A 20,959-nucleotide genomic window follows, 5' to 3' on the forward strand; every position below is an offset into this window, starting at 1 on the left:
TCTATGAAGAATACACTTCACAGCAACGTTTATTCTCCCAGCAGCTCTACGAATTGGGAAATAAACCCAGACATATATTAGTCCGCACTATTGCCCAAAAAAAGTCAGCCTCTTGTATAGTTAAAATCAAGTCGACATCCAATAATATGCTCTATAAAATGAATGAGATAGCTAAAGAATTTTGAGCATTCTACCAACAGTTGTACCATGTGGGACTCACCATCCCTGATGGTGAGGCCAGGAGAACTGCTATCCAAAGGCCAACCTACCGAAACTGTCTGCATCTACCTTGGGGTCTCTGGAGGGGGACGTCACTTCCGCAGAGCTTAAAAACACGCTCAAAAACATGGCTAGTGGCAAGGCACCGGGCCCAGATGGCTTTAACGGTGGCATACTATCGCACTTATGCAGATATTCTACTCCCATATCTAACCCCATATGCCAACTGGGCATCTGCGGGGGGGGGGGGGGTTCCACCCGGAGACTCTACATGCGCACATTATGGTCCTGTCTAAACCAGGGAAAGACCCAAACCTATGCGGCAGTTACCGCCCAATTTCTTTATTAAACATAGACGCAAAAATTTACACAAAAGCAATTGCCAATAGACTCCTGCCCTTGATGCCCTTATCAATCTCTAGAGATCAGACAGGCTTTATACCAGGGAGGGAGGCCCGAGACAATTCACTCAGGTCACTCTCTTTGATATCACATGTGCCGAGGTGCTCCCAGCCCACCTTCCTCTTATCTACTGACGCAGAAAAAGCATTTGATAGGGTGGACTGGGAGTACCTAATGGCCACATTATCATATATTGGGATAGGTCCGAACTTAAAGGCAAAAATTGCAGCTCTGTACCAGAATCCCTCAGCACAATTAAGAATTAACGGTACACTGAGTGACCCATTCTCCCTGTATAACGGAATAGAACAGGGCTGCCCCCTGTCCCCTATCCTTTTTGTATTATCATTAGAACCCTTTCTAGCGACTGTACGCGGAGATCCCAACATACATGGAACCAAAGTATATGCGGATGACATTCTATTCTATGTACAGCAACCACTCATTTCCCTCCCTAACCTTCCATGAATTTGGCATACTTTCTAATTTTAAAATCAACCTATCAAAATCAGAAATATTAAACGTATCAGTCCAACATAAGATGATGGTCAGTTTACAAACCTCCTTCCCTTTCCAGTGGCAACCACTAGCCTTAAAATATCTCGGAATTTACCTTACACCCAACTCGGCCTCCATGGTCTGCAGAAATTACATTCCCTTACTAAATGCAATCAGGGCAGACTTACAAAAATTTACCCATTTAGCGTATTCCTGGTTAGGTAAAATGCCAATTGTAAAAATGAACATATTGCCCAGGCTGCTCTTTATGTTTCATATGATCCCATATAAAATACCTATGGGGTTCTTTAGGCCGCGTACACACGCGGGGACTGTTCGCCCAACTTTGTCCGTCAAACAGTTTCGGCAAACAGTCCGCTCAAAATTAGCATGGACGGACATGGCCACACACGACGGACGAACAGTTTGCTGAAACCGTGCGCGATGACGTGAACGGCACGTACGACGGGACGAAAAATACGACGTCCTATACACTGCATTATAACTTTCGGCGTGAAAATCCTTTCTGAGCATGCGCGCAACTTTGTTTGACGAACAAGCCTACACACGCGGGGACTGTCCGCTGAAACAAGGTTTCAGCGGACAGTTTTTCGGAATTTCCGAAAAACCTTATTCAGCGGACCGTTCGCTGAAACTGTCCGCTGAAAGCCCACACACGAGCGGACTGTCCGCTGAAACTTGGTTTCAGCGGACAGTTTCAGCGAACAGTCCCCGCGTGTGTACGCGGCCTTAAGCTTGTACAATCTATAATAGGCAAATTTGTATGGAACCGCAAGAAACCACATATTGCTTATAAATGGTTAATAAGGGCCGAATGCTCTAGAGGGTTAGCACTCCCGGACTTCAAAAAATGTTCTCGTTATAATCCTAAACCAAGTATCAAACTGTAAGTACCATAAAGAGTCCAAACTTTGGGTGCAGCTGGAGACAGAATTGAGTGGAAAAGATCTATACCCCTTGATCTGGATACCAAATAGATATCGCAAGCTGGCCTCGTCAACTTCCCCTCTTGCCAGATCCTCATTCGCATCCTGGGACCATCTGTGTAGAACACATGAAAGGCCATACAACTCACCCCTTATGCAGTTGACAGGTCATGACTACTTCCCACTGGGGAATATGGACTCTAGCTTTGGCAATTGGATTTCGGAAACACCTGTTTTGTTACACCAAGTTACAAACACTACTGGCATATTATTATTTTGGACATTATTCTGGGGGGACCGATCTCTTTCATGAATCAGTGGAAGTACCACCAAATATTAAAATTTGTAAACACTCTTCCTAAACCTCTGCGGTCAGATGAGGACCTGAATCCCGTAGAAAAGGTACTCTCTGGAAATCAGCCCCCTGCCAATATCTAGTTTCTACCAGGCTTTACTTATTGTATCCTCAACACCACAGCAATTTTTGTTTGTACTGCCAGAGGGTCCAAAATGTGGACAGGCAATGTCTACAAAATCCACTATTTTCCAAATGGATTTGTCAAGTGATTGTTCAAGCTTCAGCTTAAAGAAGAAAATTCTTCCTTCTCATGTTAGAGCACACTCATCCAGGGCAATTAGTGCCTCTTGGGTGGTGCATCATCAGGCCTCTATGGCTCAGATCTGTAAGGCCTCGACTTGGTCTTCGGTTCATACGTCAGATTTTATCAAATCGATATTAAGCGTCATGAGAATATTGCCTTTGGGTGCAGTATACTTCTGGCTGCAGTATGAGTCCTCTGGCCTTCTGTTTTTTTGTTGTCTCCCCCCCCCCCCTTCAGTTGCCATTGCTGTGGGACATATCCCACATAGTAACTACTATGGCTCTGTGTCCCCTGATGTAAGAAAAGAAAACAGGATTTCTATAACAGATTACCTGTAAAATCCTTTTCTTTGATGTACATCTGGGGACACAGAGGTCCCTCCCTTCTTTGGTATAGACTTGTATTGCTTTGCTACAAAACTGAGGACTCCCAGTAATGGAGCAAAGGGGCATGCCAGTGTCCATCAACTGTCGGTCCGATATAACCCACATAGTAACTACTATGGCTCTGTGTCCCCTGATGTACATCAAAGAAAATGATTTTACAGGTAAGCTGTTATAAAAACCCTGTTTTTAAAAACGTCCATTTTTCTGGAGCAGTGATTTTTTTTAATGCTTAAAGTGAAACAATAAAAATGAAATATTCCTTTAAATATCATGCCTGGAGGGTGTCTATAGTATGCCTGCAAAGTGGCACATTTTTCCCGTGTTTAGAACACTACCACAGAAAAAATTACATTTCTAAAGGAAAACTTGTCATTTAAAACTGATCGCGGCTGTAATGAATTGTCGGGTCTGAGCAATGTAGATAAAACTCATTGAAAAAAAAGCATGGGTCCCCCCCCCAGTCCATTACTGGGGCCTTTGGGTCTGGTATGAATATTAAGGGGAACCCTGAACCAAAATTTTAAAAAAAAATTGCCCGGGGGGTCCCCCTAAAATTCATACCAGGCCCTTCAGGTCTTATTTGTAAATTAAAGGGAACCCTGTGCAAAATTTAAAAAAAAATGGTGTAGGGGTCCCACCAAAATCCATACCAGACCCTTATCTGAGCACGCAACCTGGCAGGCCGCAGAAAAAGAGGGGGGGGGTGAGAGAGCACCCCCCCCCCCTCCAGAACCATACCTGGCCACATGCCCTCAAAATGGGGAGGGTGCTTTGTGGTCAGACCCCAAAGCATCTTGTCCCCATGTTGATGGGGACAAGGGCCTCCTCCCCACAACCCTTGCCCGGTGGTTGTGGGGATATGCGGGGGGCTTATCGGAATCTGGAAGCCCCTTTTAACAAGGGGACCCCCAGATTCGGCCTCCCCTACCATTTCACACAAAAAAAGTGTCAAAAATAGTAAATTTGTAAATATCTCCTAAACCACAGAGGTTTGGGAGATATTTCAAGCACCTACAGGTAAACCTTCCTCCTAGGGATTCTCTACATGTATTGACTGCCATCAGAACCTCTTTTAACGTTGGCTCAGGTTCAGATTCCAACACTCCTTGAGGCCCCTCCTCCAGTGGCCCAAGTGCCCCTTCCAAACCTACAGCGGTGGCCTGACCCTGGATGCTTTCCATATCTTCACCTCCTTCCGATGCCATCGAGGGATGGTTTAACCCGTGGCTTTTCCTAATGCCCTTAGCACCTGATAGCCTATTAGTTTGATTTTGCTGTCCCTGTTGGATACCCTTCGGGGGGGGTCTGGCTAAGCCCTTGACCAGGATTATGGGCATATTTTTCAAATTTTGCGGCCGCGGCTGCTTGGCTCGCTTTAGTCGCACGATGTGACGGCATAGTGACTTTGCCTTTGTTCAAGACTAGTATTCAAAATAAATATAGACACTTAGTTTCCTTCTCAACCCTGGGTCCGATCGGATAATATGCCAACTGTCCTTCAAAAAAAAAAAAGGGAGGGGGGGGGGGGGGGTGAAGGAAAGGGAGAGCATACACGACAATACAGATATCTTTTCTTCACCTTTATCTTCTCCCAAAGCAAATAGTAATTTATCTATTTGGATTCAGTTTACAAGGTATCTCATGGTAGCTTTAATAGCCTGGTGTGTTACCCCAAAGTGGATCAAACCCTGGGGGAGGACAATGCCTCAGTAAGTCCAAGTGAGTCCAAAAAAAAAAAACTCCACCCAATACTATGCACATAGACAGGCTCTTTAAAACACATTAGCAACTCCTCCAGAAAATACAGTTCTTAATGTTATCTCTTAGGCAAAGTGCTTAGTTGTCAGGAGTGAGGTAGGGCAAAAGCACCAAGCAAGCAAGTATATAGGGTGGAAGTTTATAGATCTGTTCAGCGTCTTTCCACAACATATAATATCTTAATCACAATTCACAGTTCAGTTCAGGGTTCACTGGACGATACACACTCACCACCCTGTTTAAGGCAGAACTATTCCACTTCACTCAGCTGTTTCTCACCAAAATCTCTTGAGATCACCTGCATGCCTCTCCTGTCATGTTTCTTTAGTGGTGCATATGCAGAGAGCTTGCTCCTCCCATCGCTTCTCCAGTCTCAGCGTTCAGCGATCAGGTCCCGGGTCTCCTCGACCCCCAGATCAAGCCACCCAGCAGGAGACAGGGAGAAAGCTGTCTCTGTCCCGTCCAGCATTCCACCCACTTCCGCCGAATCACGATCTCCGCCGCACGGCGGGATGGCAGGCGGGGGGGGGGGGGGGGGAATGACTGTTCAGCGTGGCGTCAGCTTCCCAGGCTGCTATCCACCAGTGTGAAGGCAGGGATAACGGGGGAAGACACCGCTCATTGTGGGGGCATGGAGGGGAGAGTGAGACGCCTGCTCACTCACACACACACAGCCTCCTCCTCCTGCATCCGGTCACGCCCCCCAGTTCCAGGGAATGACCTACAGGTAAACCTTAATCTAAGCTTACCTTTAGGTAAAAGTGGTTGTAACAGGTTTACAGCCACTTTAATGCAGCCTGACCAGTGCCCATCAATGCAGCCTCTCCAGTGCCCATCAATGCAGCCTCTCCAGTGCCCATCTGTACAGCCTGGCCAGTGCCCATCTATACAGCGTGACCAGTGCCCATCTATACAGCTTGACCAGTGCCCATCTATGCAGCGTGACCAGTGCCCATCTATACAGCCTGATCAGTGCCCATCTATACAGCCTGACCAGTGCCCATCTATACAGCCTGACCAGTGCCCATCTATGCAGCCTGACCAGTTCCCATCTATGCATCCTCACCAATGCCTATCTCAAGCAGCCTCACCAGTGCCCATCAATGCAGCCTCACCAGCGCAACCTGGCCAGTGCCCAGCAATGCAGCCTCACCAGTGCCCATTTATGCAGTCTCAGCAGTTCCCATTAATGCATCCTGATCAGTGCTCATCAATGCAGTTGACCAGTGCCCATCTATGCAGCCTGACCAGTGCCCATCTATGCAGCCTGACCAGTGCCCATCTATGCAGCCTGACCAGTGCCCATCTATGCAGCCTGACCAGTGCCAATTTATACAGCCTGACACATGCCCATCTATGCAACCTGACCAGTTCCCATCTATGCAGCCTCATCAGTGCAACCTGACCAGTGCCCATTTATGCAGCCTCACCAGTGCCCATTTATGCAGCCTCACCAGTTCAAATTAATGCAGCCTGACCAGTGCCCATCTATACAGCTTGACCAGTACCCATCTATGCAGCCTCACCAGTGCTCATCTATGCAGCTTCCCCAGTACCCATCAATGCAGCCTGACCCATGCCCAGCAATGCAGCCTGACCCGTGCCCATCTTTGCAGCCTTACCAGTGCCCATCCAATTCAGCCTCACCAGTGCAGGGGATCAGAGAGAAGAGAGGAATTGGAGAGGCGGCCGTCGCCTGCTGTGACAGGTTTCATTTTAATTGCTGGGCACCCACTGTCACACAAGTCTCTCCTCCTGGATCGGCTCCTACCTATGATAGACAGCACTTGTCCCGGCATTGGACAAGTGTGCTGTCTATCAGAGAAGCCAAACCAGAAGGTGGGACTTTGTGTGATGGCAGGCACCCGGCCATTCAATTTAAAGTCGTTGCAGTGGGCAGTACCGGCCTGATACCTGCCAGTGCGTGGCACCCAGGGCAGACCACCTCCTGTTGGTAGGCCACTGGCTTTCGGCGCCCCCTTCTGTCTCAGCATCCGCCCAGGATTGGCCTTGCATCTAGAACCTAGAACCACCCCTGCAATCTGGGGACAGTGTCTTCAGTATGGGAAAGTCTGAGTAGGGACTCTAAAGACTGAAAACATGTCATAAAATATAAGTATTTGCCTTTCACTGACCAATACCAATCTTTTCATAATTGTGTTTATGGTTTTGCATAGACATTACAAAAAAAAAAAGAAGGAAATCGATCAACCAGGTGGGGTAGTCCGTACAGGTCAGTGTACAACAAATATGTATAGAAATAGAATAGTCATGCAGCCACAACAAGGTTCTATTCCAGTTATAATTTGAAGACATAGCAGTAAAACTAGCAGTAGAAAATAAGTCAATACTAATAGTTGTGTTTGTGTGTACAGCTTGTGCTCTATCAGGAAAATAGAAGACATACATTAAGACTCTATGGCCCGGTGGTCAGCTAGTGTCCCAACACAACATACCAAAACAGCAACTTGAAGCAGCTCAATGTGATACCATCAGTAGTGGCTGGTGAAGTTTTAGGATCCTGGGGCACCAGACCCCTCCCACTTCTCATAAGACCCCTTAATATGGGATATACTGCAATACCCCTATAATAAAATAGGGTGTCTCTCAGTATATAAACCATATAGGAGGTCTCTCACTCCCGGTATATTCCATATTAAGGGTTCTCCCAGTACTAGTATATCCCATAACAGGTGGCAGGGGCCCTATTGTGGGGTTTACAGTGGGAGACACTATATGGGTATACTGAAAGCCCCCTATTATGGGATAAACTGACTGAGTGTTAGAGAACCCCCCCCCCCCCCCCCCTCCTTATTTGGGATATACAGTGCCTTGGAAAAGTATTCACACTCCTTGAAATTTTCCACATTCATGTTACAACAAAAAACTTAAAATTTATGTGATAGATGGAAAAAAAGTGGCGCATAATTGTGAAGTGGAAGGAAAATGATAAATGGTTTTCAATTTTTTTTACGAATAAATATCTGAAAAGTGTGATATTCATATTTATCCCCCCTTAAAGGAAAACCAGAATACCCCTAACTAGTGAAACCAATTGCCTTCAAAAGTCACCTACAGTAGGTGCCGCCGATATTGTGTTTCCAGCACAATCCTGTCACGCTGGTTCCCGGCGACAGGCTTCTCTAACCAGCACGATCCCGTCGTGCTGGTTCTCGTGCTGCAATAGGAAAATGTAATTTTCCTATAGTAGCGAGCGAGAGAGCGGCGATAATGTCACCACACTAATGAAGCCTGCATGCCTTCTCGGGGGCATACCAGGCCCTTAGGTCCGGTAGGGATTGTAAGGGGAATCCCCTACACCGAAAAAAACGGCGTGGGGTTCCCCCAAAAATCCATACCAGACCCCTATCCGAGCACACAGCCCAGCCGGTCAGGAAAGGGGGTGGGGACGAGCGAGCGCCCCCCTTCCTGAGCCGTAAAAGGCCGCGTGCCCTCAACATGGGGTGGTGGGTGCTTTGGGGGAAGCGGGCGCCCTGAGGCCCCCCACCCCAAAGCACCTTGTCCCCATGTTGTTGAGGACAAGGGCCTCTTCCCGACAACCCTGGCCATTGGTTGTCGGGGTCTGCGGGGGGGCTTATCGGAATCCGGGAGCCCCCTTTAATAAGGGGCCCCCAGATACCAGCCCTGCACCCTATGTGAGTGAGTATGGGGTACAATGTACCCCTACCCATTCACCTGTGAAAAAAAATGTAAAAAAAACACAAGGTTTGAAAACAATTTATTGCACTGCTCTGGGGGTCTTCCGTCTTGGGGGGTCTTCTCGCTGGACTCCTCCGCTATCTTCTGCTCATTTGCTAGCTCTACTAGCGGAGGAGCCCGGCTTTCTTCTTCTTCCGACTTCGGGGGTCTTGTCCCCCTCTTCGGTTCTTCTTGCCGGGCCTCCGCTTTCTTCCTTTAGCTCTTTTACTAGCGGAGGCCCGGTCTTCCGTCGCCACCACCCCTTCTTCCGACTTCAGGGGTCTTGTCCCCCACTTCAGTTCTTCTTGCCGGGCCACCGCTTCTTCTTCCAGCTCTTTTCCTAGCGGGGGCCCGGTCTTCCGTCGCCGCCACTGCCGCCTTCCGTTCTTCTTCTTCTGGAGATGTTGACTCAGCGCTCTCTCCAGCCGCAATGCCAGGGACGCGGTGTGCAGCGACTTATATAGGGACAATGGGCGGGGTCACCGGATGATGTCACATGGTGACCCCACCCCCTTATGATGCCACAGTCCCAGAATCCTCCATGACTGTGACATCATAAGGGGGCGGGGTCACCATGTGACATCAACTGGTGACCCCACCCCTTGTCCCTATATAAGTCGCCGCACACCACGTCCCTGGCATTGCAGCCGGAGAGAGCGTCGAGTCAACATCTCCATAAGAAGAACGGAAGGTGGCAGCGGCAGTGACAGAAGACCTGGCCACCGCTAGTAAAAGAGCTGGAAGAAGAAGCGGTGGCCCTGCAAGAAGAACCGAAGAGGGGGACAAGACCCCACGCCGTTTTTTTCGGCATAGGGGATTCCCTTAAAATCCCTACCGGACCTAAGGATCCGGTATGCTTCCAGAGGGGGAACCCATGCCGTTTTTTTGTTTTTTTTTATTTAGCGTGGAGTCCTCCCTTAGGATTCATACCAAGTACAGTGCCTGGTTTTGGCAGGAATCCAATTCGGATCCCCGCACCAGTGTCAACCCAGCCAGCGATGCTTGTCGCTTATCAGGAAAGGTAAAGAAACACGGGGCTCCCAGGGTGTCAATCTCGCCGATAAAAGTGGCGAGATTGACACAATATCATGGTCACCTACTGTACCGGTAATTAGTAGAGTCCACCGGTGTGTAATTTAATCTCAGTATAAATACAGCTGTTCTGTGAAGCCTTCCAAGGTTTGTTACAGAACCTTAGTAAACAAACAGCACAAAGGAACACATCATACAGGTCAGGGATAAAGTTGTGGAGAAGTTTAAAGCAGGGTTAGTTTATAAAAAAATATCCCAAGCTTTGAACATCTCACTGAGCCCTGTTCAGCCCATCATCCAAAAATGGAAAGAGTATGGCACAACTGCAGACCTACCAAGAGATGGCCCTCCACCTACACTGACAGGCCGGAGAAGCAGCTAAGAGGCCCATGGTAACTCTGGAGAAAATGCAGAGATCCACAGCTCAGGTGGGAGAATCTGTCCACAGGATAACTTTTAATCATGCAAATCTGGCCTTTATGGAAGAAGAAAGCCATAAAACAGTGCCACTTGCAGTTTGTGAGCAGCCATGCGGGGAACACGGCAAATGTGGAAGAAGGTGCTCTGGTTAGATAAGACCAAAATTGAACTTTTTGGCCTAAAATCAAAACGCTTTGTGTGGCGGAAAACTAACACCGCACATCACCCTGAACACACCATCCCTACAGTGAAACATGGTGGTGACAGCATCATGTTTTGGGAATGCTTTTCTTTGGCAGGGACAGGGAAGCTGGTCATAGTTGATGGTTAGATGGATGGAGCCAAATACAGGGCAATCCAATGCCCCGTACATACGAGCGGAATTTTCATCTGGAAAATATTGGATCGTTTTTCCGACGGAATTCTGCTGAAGCTTGGCTTGCATACACACGGTCACACAAAAGTTCTCTGAACTTTTGACCGATAAGAACACAGTGACGTACAACACTACGTCGAGCTGAGAAAATTACGTTTAATGCTTCCGAGCATGTGTCAAATTGTTTCCGAGCATGCAGGATTTTTACAGACGGAAGCATTTTCCGATAGGAACTTTTTCTGACCAAAAAATAGAGAACCTGCTCTCAATCTTTTGCTGGCGGAAATTCTGCCAGCAAAAGTCTGATGGAGCATACACATGGTCACATTTTCCGACCAAAAGCTCACATCGGTCTTTTGCTGGTGGCATTTCTGATCATGTGTGTGCTGCATTAGAAGAAAACCTGTTAGAGTCTGCAAATTACTTGAGACTGGGGCGGAAGTTCACCTTTCAGCAGGACAAGGACCCTAAACATACAGCCAGAGCTACAATGGAATGGTTTAGATCAAAGCATATTCATGTGTTAGAATGACCCAGTCAAAGTCCAGACCTAAATACAATTAAGAATCTGTGGCAAGACCTGAAGATTGCTGTTCACAGATGCTCTCCATCCAATCTGACAGTGCTTGAGCTATTTTGCAAAGAAGAATGGGCAAAAATGTTACTCTCTATAAGTGCAAAGCTGGTAGAGACATACCCAAAAAGACTTCCAGCTGTAATTGCAGCGAAAGGTGGTTCTACAAAGTATTGACTCAGGGGGGCTCAATACAAATGCACACCACACTTTTCAGATATTTATTTGTAAAAAAAAATTGAAAACCATTTATCATTTTCCTTCCACTTCACAATTGTGTGCCATTTTGTTGGTCTATCACATAAAATCCCAATAAAATACATTTATGTTTTTGGTTGTAAAATGACAAAATGTGGAAAATTTCAGGGGGTATGAATACATTTTCAAGGCACTGTATACTGAGAGACCCCTCTTATGGGATATACAGAGAGAACTCATATAATATAATAGAGTCTTTTGGTATATCCATAATAGGGGGTCTCAGTATAAATCCCATAATAGGGGGTCTCTCACTCTTTCATTATTCCCCATATTAACCACTTACGGACTGCCCGCCGCAGTTATACGTCGGCTGTTTGAAGGAGGATATCGTTATAACCCCGGTATTCTCCTTTTTAGTGGGCGGTCATCTACAAGATAAAAGTGATCTCTGCGGCAGATTCGTCAGCAGCGGTGGAGGCGATTGCGTCCTCTTGCTGGCTCAGTATGGAGACGAGTGAGAGGAAGATGGCCCCCACCCCTCGTCGCAATCAGTAGAGCGATATAAATAATTCTAGCTCTAGACCTCCTAGGTAACTCAAAACATGCAACCTGTACAATTTTTTTCCTATGGAGATTTTTAAGGGTAAAAGTTTGTCGCCATTCCACGAGCGGGCGCAATTTTGAAGCGTGACATGTTGGGTATCAATTTACTCGGCATAACATTATCTTTCACAATATAAAAAAAAAATTGGGCTAACTTTACTGTTGTCTTATTTTTTTATTCAAAAAAGTGTATCTTTTCCCAAAAAAGTGACAGGAAGTATTGCAATGGCCGCCATTTTATTCTCTAGGGTGTTAGAAAAAAAAAAGTATAGTATTTGGGGGTAATCTAAGTAATTTTCTAGCAAAAAAACTGTTTTTAACTTGTAAACAACAAATCTCAGAAAGAGGCTCGGTCCTTAAGTGGTTAAGGTGTCTCTCAGACTCCGTATATATTTCATAATAGGGGGTTAGGGGCCTTATTATGGGATATATACTCAGATGTGTAGTGTGACAAAGGCCAGGCCACTGAGCAGTTCAACTGCAGGGAAAGATCTTCTCCACCCCCTGGTGCAGGGAGGGACCAAATTAAAGCGCTCAATAGGCAGGCAGGTCGGTATTTCAGCCTGTCCTAATGAGCACAAATAACAAAATAGGAGACTGGCAAGCAGCCAGTAGGCATGGAGAACCAATTACAGTAATTTAATCACGATTAGGCTTTTTTTTTCTAATCTACCTAGCAAAAGCAGCAGAGAGAGAGAGAGAGAGAGAGAGAGAGAAACACAAAAGAAAAATGATATGTTTTTTTTTTTTCCTGCAACAAAACTGGTGGGGTGTTACCCCGGGAGCCCCTATGGATAAGCCTCCACTGGATATGGATACCACATCTGGCATCATAGCATTCGAGACATTTCAATCCATCTGGCCCAAACCCTATCAAATTTCTTTGTACATCTTCTTATTAGAATTGATATTCTTTATTTTATTTTTATTTTTTTTGACCAAAGACATGTAGCAGAATACATTTTGTTCTAAACTTATGAATAAATTCGATTTTTTTTTTTTTATTGGAAATGTTTTTTTTTTTTTTTTCCCAAACAAATTTTATTGAAAATATAATAGTGCAAAATTACAAATATTCTTTTCCATCATACAAACATTCAAATATCATGGAACAGTCAGTACATATCAGCGACCATACCAGTATATCAAAGATTAGGGATTGACAAAACGTCGCAAGTGTAAACGGAACAGTGCGCACATGGTGTCTCGTTGCTCCATCAGGCGGAGAAGAGAATAAAACCTGAACTTTAAAGTGTCTGTTTATGAAGCTCAAAGTTGTTAAGTATTCTCCTGATCTGGCTCTTGGAACTGCTGTTGAAAAGGGAGTCCCAGGTGGTAGGTATATGTTGTGGTGTGTTTGCATGGGAAATCAGTAATTACGGGGTCAGATGTTACTGACTGTGCCCTCTTTTGCGAGGGCTCCAGCAGTAACCGGTATGCAGGCGGGTCCTTAATAGGTACTGAAAAAGAGAGGAAGAAGAGAAAAAAAAGGGGGGTGAGGAGGGGGGGTTACACGGGGGTGGAAAAAGGGGGGGATTGAGGGGGGGCGTATGAGTTGGGTCGGGGGTAGATGTTTATCTCCTCAGTCTCCGCTGAGAGTCATGTGGGTGTGGTGTGGGAATGCGTTAGGGTGGGTCGGATTAGGTGTGGGCGGCGTTGAATGTCCGGGAGAGACGCAGCTATATCAATGACATGTGGTCTCCCAATCACTTCCCCTGGTCGGGGTTGGGAGATCCATGTCCTTAGAGGTGGGGGAGGAAAAAAGAAAGAGGGGGGGAAACGTTTGGGAAGACAATGTGGTGTCGATCGCTTGAGATCAGCGTGAGTGTAGAAGTCAGGAAGGGGTCATCAGCGTGAGATACCTATCGGTTGTACGGAAGTGCGTCCAACATGCCCATGTTTTCGAGAATTTGGCTGGAGAGTCCCGGGAGATGTGGATAAGTTACTCCATTTCAGCTATTTTGTTAATTTGCCTGAACCATTCTGGGATGGTTGGTACTTGAGGGGAGCCCCAGTGTCTCGGGATGCACAATTTGCCACGTTGAGCAGGGGTAAGATTAATGTCTTGCGATAGTATGGGGCTGAGAGGGCTGAGTGGTGAAAGAGACATTGGGCTGGGGTGTGGTCCAGTGTGTAGGTGGAGATTATTTCAGTGAATTCTCGTACTTGCGTCCAAAATGGTTGGATTGACGGGCAGGACCATAAAATGTGGAATAGCGAGCCCGGTTCTTCATTACATCTCCAACATTTGTTGGGATATGCAGGGTTGAGCTTGTGTAAGATAGCCGGGGTTCTGTACCAGCATACTAGGGTTTTGTAGTTATTCTCCTGAATGGATACATTCAGAGATCCTTTGTGGGCAACCGTAAAAATGCGTTCCCATTGGTCATTGGAGAATTCTGATCCCGTCTCTCTTTCCCAGTTCGTGAAGGCTCTCCTTTCTTTAGGGGAGATCTCCGTGAAAAGCATGGTGTATATGTATGAAATTAGGTGTTGGGGGTCGGATTGGGAGCACAGGTTTTCAAAAGGAGTGAGTGGTCGTGTGATAGAAGAGTCACGATTAATCGTCTTTAAAAAGTGGCGGATTTGAAAGTAGATTCAGATAGGGATAGGGATGTTTGTGAGGGTGGGCTTTAATGCCAGGCGATCGAGGAGAGAACCGTCCCTGAAAAATTGGTGTGCCAATAAGTCTGAATGTAGCCCTTGGTGCGATAAGAATTGAGCAGACATTCCAGGGGGGAAGGTGGGGTTGTGTTTGATAGGAGTTAGGGGACCCGGAACGGATGAGACATGTGTCTTTTGACAGGTTTCTCTGAAACAATGGAGTGTCGGAGCAATAAGGGGGTGCTGTCTAATCGCGGTAGGGACGTGTTGTGGCGACAACCAGGGTGTCGCTCGCAACGGCAACGCCGACATTGAGTTTTCTGGCCTAACCCAATCTTTGCGTTGGCCGTGTAATGTCCAGTCAACAATTCTGGTGAGTTGACAGGCCCAGTAATATTTTTGAAGGTCTGGTAGGCCAATGCCCCCTTTTGTCTTCGGTCGTGTGAGTAGATCATATGCGATTCTTGGGCGTTTCAGTTTCCATAAGAAACTTGTACATAACCTCCTATAGGACAGGAAAAAGGACGTGGGTAGTTTAATGGGAACAGTCTGTAAGAGGTATAGGATGCGCGGTAGGATATTCATCTTGATAATGGCTGTGCGGCCAAACCATGAGAATTGTGGTTTATTCCAGTTTCTAAGGTCGTCGGATATGATCTTAAGGATGGGGAGATAGTTTTTGGCAAAGAGATCAGAAAGGTTCGCCGTGAGGTAGATCCCTAGATATTTGATGGCATTGTGCTTCCACAGGAAAGGAAAGTTTTCCTCGCACTGTGTGACCGTTTCCCGTGGAATGGTGACATTTAGGGCATGGGATTTGGTAAAATTGATCTTAAAATTAGAGAGGTGCTGAAAATGTTTGAACTCATTTAACAAATTTGGTATGGAGATATGTGGCTCGCTGAGGGAAAGTAAAATATCATCAGCAAAGGCTGCTAGTTTATATGTGTGGTCTCCTATCGGAATGCCTTTAATGCTGTCATTGGATCTAATGCAGTTTAAGAACGGCTCCAGTGTTAGTACAAAGAGAATGGGGGAGAGAGGACATCCTTGCCTTGTTCCATTGGCTATGGAGAAGGCGTCCGACAGATGGCCATTTATGCGGACTCTCGCAGACGGAGACGTGTACAGGGACATGATGGAGTTGAACATATGGTTTTGCAGACCTATGTGTTTCAGTACTGCTCCCATGTAGTCCCATGCCAGTCTGTCGAACGCCTTCTCCGCATACAACGACAGGAAGAAGCCTTTGTGTTTATTAGTTGTCATCCAGTGGTGGAGGTTTATGGCTTTGATCGTATTATCTCTTGCCTCTCTCGCCGGAACAAAGCCAACTTGATCGTTTTTTATTAAAGAGGGTAAAAGGGGAAGCAAACGGTTGGCAAGGATTTTGGCAAACAGTTTTATATTGACATTTAGTAAAGAAATCGGCCTGTAATTAGTAACTGATGTGGTGTGCTTCCCTTCTTTCAGTATAACTGTGATGTAGGCTTCTAATAGCCTATGAAAGGGGCTCGCCGAGGAAGATAAGGAGTTAAAGGCCTTGAGGAAGGGCTCAGTAATGTCTTCTGTAAACGTTTTGCTGTAAAGCCGTCTGGGCCAGGGCTCTTTCCTGTTTTCATCTGTTTGATCGCACTTTTTAGTTCGTCTGCTGATATGGGATTTTCTAGTTTACGAGCCTCTTCCCTGTCTATGGGCTTAGGGCAATGTTCTTTCAAAAATTCCTTGATAAGGGAACGTCTCGTGTTTTTTGCGTTGGGATCATCTGGGTGCGTGTTGAGATTGTACAGGTTGGAATAGTATGTTACAAATTGTGAGGCTATGTCAGGGGCCGAGACTTTAGATCTGCCTTGGGAGTCTTTAATGATGTGGATGGTGGTGCGAGCTCTGTTATTTTGGATGGCTCTAGCTAGGTACTTACTGCTTTTGTTACCGAATTCATAGAATAATTTCTGTTGTAGCACAAATTTACGTTTTGTTTTTAGGGCTAATTCTGCGAGTAGGAGGTCCCTAGTTTGGATGAGGTCCTGGTACGTCTGTTGGGCTTGAGTTTGTTTATGAGCTAGCTCTAGATTTTTCATCTTCTGGATCAGAGTTGTGATTTTAGCTTGCTGGGCTTTCTTATGCGCGGTCTTCAGGGCAATGAATATCCCCCTTAGGACGCATTTGTGGGCCTCCCATTGTGTCAACGGGGGTGTTTCCCCGTTATCGTTATCTAGAAAGAAGTCATGAATAGCTTGTTTAATGTTGAGGGTATCTTCTTCTGAGGTTAGAAGAGTAGAATCTAGGCGCCACGTCTTTGATATGTTCTGGTGATCAGGGAGGGTCAATGTCATTGTGATTGAGTGGTGGTCGGATAGGAGCATTGGTTCTATCGTCGCAAGAGAAAGGAGGGGGAGGTCTGTCTGGGAAAGAAAGATGTAATCTATTCTGGAGTATTTGTTGTGAGGGGCTGAAAAGAATGTGTAGTCCTTTTCATTTGGGTGTAGAGTACGCCATGATTCGTGAAGGAGCAGATCTTGGAGTTTCTAATTTTATTTGTCGTAAGGTTTTGTAAGGTAGGACTGTGGTCCCTGATGAGGTGTCCAAAAGTGGGTGTAGGGCAACATTAAAGTCCCCCCCCCCCCCCGAGTATGGTTATCCCCGTGGAGAAGCCTGTCAGGAGTTGGGAAATCTGTCTAAAGAAGCCAAGTTGTGCAGAGTTCGGGCTGTAGATATTAGCTAAAGTTACCGGTCGGCCTTGGATCCGGCCTTTCAGAAAGAGGTATCTGCCTTCCTTGTCAATAAGCGAGTCTGTGAGTTCCCATTGTAAGTGTTTGGAGCTCAGAATCGATACTCCTTTCGTTTTGGCGAGCGGGTTGGAGGAGTGGTAGGATTATGGGAACCAATAATTTGTGAGTTTAGGTATTTTGTCTGAACGGAAGTGGGTTTCCTGAAGGAAAACTATGTTGCTTTTTAATTTTTGCATCTGAGAGAGGACTTGACTGCGGGTCTCTGGACCAGTTTTGTCTGAGGGAGGACAGAATCGTGAATGTCACCATCTGCAGGTGAATAATGCTGGTTTCTCCAGATTATCAGTTCTGAGAAGGTGAGAACATTCTAGGTCAAGTCGTCTATTCGAAAACTGGCTGCTAAAAGGATGGAAGAGTTGCATATATCAAAATTCATAATAGGCCAAGACATTGTAGGTTGCACAAACAAGAAGGAATGACATCAGGGTGAAATATTCATTCTGATGAGATTCACACAACTTAACAATAACAGCGGCAAGTTCTGTCTTGCCTTCAACTTTACATTCTGCAGCACCAATAATAAATTTGGGGGGGGGGGGGGGGCGCATGCACGGCACGAAACTGACAGAAAGCTAGGAGTCTGAACTCCGTGGGAAACGGAGACGACTACTAACTCCCAGGGCTTAAAAACTTTTGTTTTGCCACCTAAATACCCTAACACCCCTGTGGGACTAGAGGTGCATGTCAACAAGCAAAAATCCGCGCAGCGGTCCCTTACGAACTACCTTCTCCAGGTACAGGAACAGACCACAATGTCCCAGGATGGAGCCCACAAGAAGAGTTCTCCTCCTGATGTCCCTGATCCAGCAGTTTCTCCTACCACCTGAACAAAGTGAGTACACACCCTACCTCACTAAAGCGGACTGTCAGAGAAGTACTTACCGAGGCCGAGAGCAGTTCGCCTTCCTGGAGGTGATACAGGGAGTGAATGGCACAAAGAGGCACATGCTACCCAGGTGACAGGAGAAGCCTTGCATGAAGGTCCTTGTAGGGATGAGCACCTGTGTAAGGGCTGACAGATGGGAAGCACAGCTGACAGAAAGTCCCAGGCTGAGGGTCAAACACTGAATGTCTGTAGCATAACACACAGGCTGAAGTATGGTGTCTTTGGGAGACACAAGGCAAGTCCAGGTCACAGGCTGAGAGTCAAGGCAAGGAGACAAGAGGCAGGTCTGGGTCACAGGCAGAGCGTCAAACACTGGGGATAAGTGGAGTCCGTTAAACAAGCCAGGCGTCAAGGTCCAGTAGATGGGCAGCAGAGTCGAGAACAATCCGAGTCACAACAGGTAATCAGGTGCAAGGAACAGGATCAAGTTTAGCAGGAAGCTGAAGACAAACCAGCAACTTGTTTGCGCACAAGAGCAACTTTTATAGGCAGCCCTATGGGTCATGTTAAGTGTGTGCCAGAGCGCATGCACGTGCACCAGAGCGCCAGCCCACGTATGCGCATGTGCCAGAGTGCCGTTCCGCTGCACATGTGCGCAGGAACACGGCTGAAGCGCCTGGAATGCCTATTCTCTGGATACGGACCTTGAGGACAGTTTGTCAACTATGTATGATAAGCTTGCATGCAAGTTCCAAGCTGAACTACACAAGTCCAAGAACACCCTGACTCAGGAGATTACAGCGCTGGGAGGGCGGACATACATTTTAGAAATTAAACATGATGAGTTACACCTAGCTTATTCAGATCTCTGCAGGGACCATGAGGTGCTCTCTGGTACGGTTCTCCAGCTCCAGAATCATTTAGATGATTTTTACAACCGTAACCGAAGAAACAATATCAGGGTCTGTGGGATCCCAGAGACTGTCACTGATTTGCCTGAAGCAATCAAAAAGCCATTTCACTCCCTTCTCCCAGACCATCCGGAGGCCACATTTGTATGTGACATGCTGCATAGAGCCCCCAGAACCAAACCTCCGCCTGAGAAACCTCCCAGGGACATTGTAATGTGCCTAAAGGATTTCCTAGTAAAGGAGGATCCCGCAACACCCCCCGCATCCAACTTGTCGGGTTTACAATCCAAATCTACCCGGATGTTTCCCCAGCAACTTTAGAAAAAAGGAGACAGATGAAATAAGTCACTTCTGTCCTGCAAACAGTGAGAATCCTTTACAGATGGGGCTTCCCATTCAAGCTTTCCATCCCCTACCTTGGAACTACTTACACTGCCACCACGGTCGCGGAGGGTAAAGAAATCCTAGTGAAGCTAGGCCTCATGGATCCCCAGAATTTACCGATGCTCCCCTCCACGCCTCGCACTACCCCCATTTGGGCCATCCCTTCTCAGCAACGAGACAGGAGGGACCGCCAATGTTCCAGGGACTTGCCAATCTGATGACAGCCGGTCAAGTCAGGTCACAAGATTTCTACAAGAAATGGTTTTAAATCCAGCACTGTTTGTTTTCATGATGGCTTTTTTCTACTCGCCTTCTATTTTTTGACCACATTATGAGCAACTTGTTCTCCCATCCCAGGATGAATGTCTTTTTTCACCCATTTGAGCGACCCCCCACCCACAACTGCTGTTCTCCAGATACAAACTTCCCTCCCACCTTTTGTTTGAAGGGAGAGACCTCTGGAATCCCCCCCCCCCCCTTCTTATTTTTGCTCTACCCCCCACCCCCAGGTGGGACTCTAAGAGCTTGTGGAGTATAGGACTGTATAGTCCACTGACATTGGTTTTGCAGACCAGGATGATCTTTTCATCCTGGCTCCTTAGATTTTGGTTATACACCAACAGTTTAATTGTTTACTTGTTATGTATTTTTTATGTTACTATGCAATTAGAGATGGAAACTACCGCATGTAAGTTCCCCATACATATGGGTTATAAATTTTACTCTAAGACAGAGCCAGAGTCCCTGAGCTCTTTATGGGCACCCATGGTTTTGGACTCATTGTTGGTTACCCCTCTGTTATACCCTTATTTAGATAGCATGTTTCTATACACAAAGCCTCTACAGTTCTCATACTCAGTATGGGACTTCGGGTAATATCTCACAATGTGAGAGGCTTTAATTCACCTCAAAAATGCAGAAAGGCCTTCAAATTTTATAAAAACATAGGAGCTGACATCATACTACTGCATGAGATTCATTGTTCTGCCCATCCCAAATTCTTTGACACCGCCCCTTCCCCTCCCTTTTTCCCCACTTCACTCCATATATAAACACGGCCAGCAATGGCTGCATCCAATGCCTGATGAAGGAGCATGCATTCTCCGAACGCAAGTGCTGTAACTACGCTCCTCGATCTCAAGCGGCTGACATTTTCAACCTGCTGACGTTCACCTGCTGACGTGCTCATTGTAGGACACACACACCCCGGAGCAACGGACACCACCGGAAGCGACGGGGGTCTGATTCCCTACTACAGCCCAGCAGGACACACCGGATGATAGCTAAGGACAGCCTCGGAGATCTATTATGCCTGTTTTTATCTACTCAATGTGAGTGTACATCTTTTAAATTATAAATAAAGCCATGTTTTAATAGCAGTGGCGGCCCGCCCATAGGGGGCGCCCGGGCGCCACCCCCCCTCTCCCTAGGTGTAAAAAAAAAAAAAAAGTAAAAAAATAAATAAAAAAAAGTAAAAAAATAATAAATAAAAACGGGCCCTTTAAGACATAAAAAAAAAATGTCATTTAACAATTTAACACAGTGTACTGTGGCGCCGGTCACAGTGCACTATGAGAAGCGCCACGTCGATGCAATCACAAGATTGCATCCATGGCGCTTCATTTGCGGGTTAAAAACCGGCCTTGCGGCGCACTGCAGAACGCCGACTAGCTTCCGCCCGTAAAATCACTGTGATTCTACGGGCGGGAGCATTGTCATTCTTAG

The 20,959-nt window shown here is 46.5% G+C and overlaps 1 protein-coding gene across 6 annotated transcripts in view; it reads left to right on the forward strand.

Annotated features, from left to right (window-relative positions):
* Positions 1 to 20,959, forward strand: part of SNX29 (sorting nexin 29) — a 1,823,105-nt gene that overhangs the window by 698,304 nt on the left and 1,103,842 nt on the right. The gene's annotated exons all lie outside the window — the stretch shown is intronic.

This window comes from Lithobates pipiens, unplaced genomic scaffold, assembly GCF_037356315.1.
Source record: "Lithobates pipiens isolate NorthernLeopardFrog02 unplaced genomic scaffold, aLitPip1_a1.2 Scaffold_22, whole genome shotgun sequence".
Classification (NCBI taxonomy): Eukaryota; Metazoa; Chordata; class Amphibia; order Anura; family Ranidae; genus Lithobates; species Lithobates pipiens.